At 34.7% G+C, this 4,861-nt stretch overlaps 1 long non-coding RNA gene across 1 annotated transcript in view; it reads left to right on the top strand.

The window, feature by feature from the left end:
- LOC115278775 overlaps positions 1–3,677 on the top strand; it is a 20,117-nt gene extending 16,440 nt beyond the window's left edge. The window contains exon 3 of the long non-coding RNA XR_003903098.1: positions 3,584–3,677. This is a non-coding gene — a long non-coding RNA (uncharacterized LOC115278775). The remainder of the gene's footprint in view (positions 1–3,583) is intronic.
- Positions 3,678–4,861: the final 1,184 nt, after the last annotated feature.

Here is a 4,861-nt window from a genome sequence, read left to right as displayed (position 1 = left end):
CACTTTGTTCATTTGTTAAATTCCATGTATGAGTGAAATCATATGGCATTTGTGTTTCTCTGGCTTATTTTGATTAGCATTATCCTGTCTAGATCAATCTATGCTGTTGCAAAAGGCAAGATTTCGTTATTTTTTTGGCTAAGTAATATTCTATTCTATATATATGCATACACTATGCATTATATAATGAAATGTATAATAAATATATATGTGTATGTATACACACACACACACACACACACACACACACACTTCATTCTCCATTCATCTATTGACAGATACATGGGCTGCTTCCATACTTTGGCTATTTAAATAATGCTTCAATAAATATAAGGGTGCCTATATTCCTTCAAATTAGTGTTTTCATATTCTTTGGGTAAATATTGAGGTGTACAATTTGATGAGTTTGTACATACGTCATGTAATATATCACCACAACCAAGATGTATGGTATTTCCATTGCCACAAAAAAATTCCCTCGTGACCCTTTGTAGTGAACCCCCTTCCCCCAATCACACCCTTGCCACCACTGTAATCTGGCTTTTTAGTTTTGCCTTTTCTAGAAAGTCATATAAATGGAATCCTACAGTATGTCACCCTTTGTGTCTGGCTTCTTTCACTTAGCACAATGCTTTTTATCCATGTCATTGCACATTTTCACCTTTTGATTGCTGAGTGGTGTTCCATTGTATGGATAGGGCACGGTTTGTTTACCATTCACTGGTTGATGGACATTTCAGTCATTTTCCGTTTTTGTTGATGACGATTAAAGCTGCTTTAATATGACTCAGATTTTTGTGTAAACATGTACACGTCACTCTCTAGGATAGAGAGCTAGGACTGGGACTGCTTAGGTATAGTGTCAGAGTTTGTTTACCTTTATAAAAAACTACCAAACTTTTCCAAAATTGCTGTACCATTTTTCATTCCCACCATCAATGAAAGAAAACTCTAGTTGCTCTACATTCTAATCAGCAGTTGGTAATCCCCACATTTTAGAAGCACTTGGTAAGATTTTTAATTTTAGTTACTCTGATAGTTATATAGTGGTATCAAATTGTGGTTTTAATTTGTATTCCTCTAATGACCAACATTACGGAATATAATTTCATGTGCTTCTATGACGTCCGTATCGTGCTTTGGCAAGCTTCGTCTGCAGCTCTCTTGCCCTTTTTTTCTTTTAACTGGATTGTATCCTTTTTATAGGTTGTTGACAATTCTTTACATATTCTGCATATAATTCCTTTATCAATGTATCTTTTTCCCTGTCTATGGTTTATCTTTTGATTTTTATTACCAGTGTCTTTTCAAATGCAGTTCTTAAGTTTGATGACATTCAATGTGTCATTTTCTTTTCTTTTATGAATTAAACTTTTGCTGTTGTATCTAAGAACGCTTTACCTATTTCAGGCTTGTGAAGATTTTATCCTATGTTTTCTTCTAGCAGTATCTTAGATTTTATATTTTGATCTATAATCCATTTTGGGTTAATTTTTGTGTATGATATGAGGTGTGGATCTCAGTTTATTTTTGCATATGGGTATCCGTTTGTTGAAAAGACTATTTTTTTCTCCATTGAATTGGCTTTGCACCTTTGTTAAAATCGAATATATATATATGCCTAATTCTGGACGTTGTGTTCAATTTCACTAGTCTTTTTGTCTATGTCGATGCTGATCCCACACTGTCTTGATTACTGTACTCTATAATAAGTCTTGAAGTCAGGTGATGTCAGCCCTCCAACTTTGTCCTTTTTCAAAGTTGTTTTTGGCTATTCTAAGTACTTTAAATCTCCACATAGATTTTAGAATCAGCTTGTCAACTTCTACAAAAGAAGTCTGCTGGGATTGTGAATGAGAGTGAATCAAATCTATCGGTTAATTTAGTATGAATTGACATCAATGTTTTTTCAATTCATAGACACATCTCTCTCAATTTGTTTATATCTATCAGCAATACTTTGTAATTTTGAGGCTACGAGTTTTACAGATGTTTTGTCGTACTTAACCTTAAATATTTTATTTTGGTGGGATGAAATTGTGGCAGATTTTAATTTTAAATTATTTAATTTTTTAATTCCAGTTTCTGATTATTCATTGCTAGGATATAGAAATACAACTGGCTTTTGTATGTTTCTCTTGCATCCACAACCTTGCTAAACTCACTTATTCTAACCACATTTTTTGCGAAATCCATATTGTCTGAAATGAAGTCTTTTGCTCCTTCTTTCCAATCTTTTATATTTTGTCTCATTCTATTAAAATTGCCGTGGTGAGAGAAGACCTTCTTGCCTTGTTCCCGACCTTGTGGGGACAGCATTCAGTCTTTCATCATTAATTTTGACGTTAGCTGTAGGTCCTCCATTGATACCCTTTATTAGAATATTTCCCTTCTATTCCCTGATTGTTGAAATCTTTCCTCAGGATTTTTAAAGTGCTCTCCCCCTTTTGGGAGAGCATCTGTTCAGATAATCATAGATTTGTTTCAGTTCCCGGTGTCTTTTTAATAGTGCACTAATTAAGCTGATCAATTGTTTTTATGGTTGGACCATATCCCTTTAATTAGGGATAAATCTTAGTTGATCATGATATATTACCCCTTTTATATATTTTTGGATTTAATTTGCTAAAATTTTGGATTTATATTCATGAGGGATCCTGGCCTGTATCTTTCTTTTCTTGTAACATCTTTGTCTAGGTTGGTGTCAGAGTAATTCTGGCTTCATAAAATAGTTTGAGAAATATTCTTTCCATTTTAATTTTCTACAGTTGGTATTATTTCTTTCTTAAATGTTTGGTAGAATTTGCCAATAAAGCATCTGGGCCTGGAGTTTCCTTTGTGAGCACATTTTTAACTATAAATTCCAACTTTTTCATAGATATAGGAGTACTCTAGACATCTATTTCTTCTTGAATGACCTTGGTAGTTTATGGTTTCAAGGAATTTATTTTATTTATTTATCAGACTTACTGATATATAGTTCATAATACTTTATTATTATCTTTTTAATATCTGTAACATCTATACTGATTTTCTCTCTTTCCTTTTTGGTACTAGTGTTTTTGTCTTCTCTTTTTCTCTGTTTTCTTTTTATCAGACTGGCTCAAAGTTTATAAATTTTATTGATCTTCTCAAAAAGTCAGGTGTTGATTTCATCGATGATCTCTACTGATTTTCCATTTACTTGATTTATGCTCTTATTCTTAGTGTTTCTTTTCTTCTGTTTGCTTGAGTTTGTTTGCTCTCCTTTATTTAGATTCTCAGTATCAAGATTTACATAAAACATTTTAAAATTTATTTTTATTTTTTAGTTGAGAGAAAAAACATGAAGAGGGGAGAGAGGAGCAGAGAGAGAGAGAGAGAGAGAGAGAGAGAGAGAGAGAGAGAGAGAGAGAGGTTCCACACTCAGCACGGAGCCCGGCTCAGGGCTGAACCCCATGACCCCGGGATCATGACCTAGGCTGAAATCAAGAGTTGGATGTTCAATCGACTGAGCCACCCAGGTGCCCCAAAATTTACATTACTGATTCGAGATCTATTTTACTTTTTGATAGACTATTCTCATGTAGGGTTCTTTTTTTAGGTAATCTTGACAAGCAACATGGGGCTTGAACTCAAAACCCTCTGGGCTCACGACCCCAAGATCAAGAATTGTATGTTTTACCAACTCAGTCAGCCAGGTACCAAGGTCTCTTTTATTTTCTAATGTAAGCATTTAATGTTACAGATCTCCTTTAAGAACTACTTTTGCTGCATCCCTCAAATTCTGATATGTTATGTTTTCTTTTTAATCTTATTAAAACATTTTCTCTTGGGGCGCCTGGGTGGCTCAGTAGGTTGAGCGTCTGACTTCGGCTCAGGTCATGATCTCCTGGTTCGTGGGTTTGAGCCCTGCGTCGGGCTCTGTGCTGACAGCTCAGAGCCTGGAGCTTGTCTTCAGATTCTATATCTCCCTCTCTCTGTGCCCCTTCCCTGCTCATGCTGTCTCTCTCTGTCTCTCAAAAGTAAATTTAAAAACTTTTTTCCTCTTTTTTAAGTTTATTTATTTTTGAGAGAGAGAGAGAGAGGGATCGAGTGCATGGGGGAGGGGCACAGAGAGAGAAGGAGAGAGAGAAAATCACAAGCAGTATCTTTACTGTCAGCACAGAGCCCAATGTGGGGCTCCATTTCATAAATGTGAGATCATGATTTGAGCTGAAATCAAGAATCTGACACTTGACTGAGCCACCACACAGACACCCCAAAACATTTTCTAACACTTCTTGTGACTTTCTCTTTTAACCAAGGATTATTTAGGAAGATACTGTTTAATGTAATGTATTTTGGTGATTTTTCTAGTTATGTTTCTGTTACTGATTTCTACTTTTAAATCACTGTGGTCAGAGAACAGACATTTATATGTTTTTAATTTTTAAAAAAAACTGTGGAGGCTTTCTTTTATGACTCAGAATATGTTCTGTCTTGGTGAATATTTCTTAGGCACATCAAGTGAATATGTATTCAGATGTTGTTAGTTAAAGTGTTTTCTTGAATGTAATTAGGCCAATTTGTTTAATAGTGTTGGTCAATATAGTCTTACTGATTTTCTACTTTTTCTATCAATTACTGAGAGAGGAGTGTCAAAATCTCCAATTACAATTATATATTTATCTATTTTCTCTTTTTGTTCCATCAACTTATGTATTTGGAAGCTCTGTTAGCTGTATGAAGATGTGGGATTGTTATAGCTATTGGATGAATTGACCACTTTGTCATTATGCAATGTGTTTCTTTTATTTAAATGTTTATTATTTTGAGAGAGAGAGAGAGAGCACAAGCAGAGGGAGGGCCAGAGGGAGAGGAGGGAGGGAATCCCAAACAG

Source organism: Suricata suricatta, chromosome 15 (genome assembly GCF_006229205.1).
Source record: "Suricata suricatta isolate VVHF042 chromosome 15, meerkat_22Aug2017_6uvM2_HiC, whole genome shotgun sequence".
Classification (NCBI taxonomy): Eukaryota; Metazoa; Chordata; class Mammalia; order Carnivora; family Herpestidae; genus Suricata; species Suricata suricatta.
This window is presented reverse-complemented; position numbering and strand designations above follow the sequence as displayed.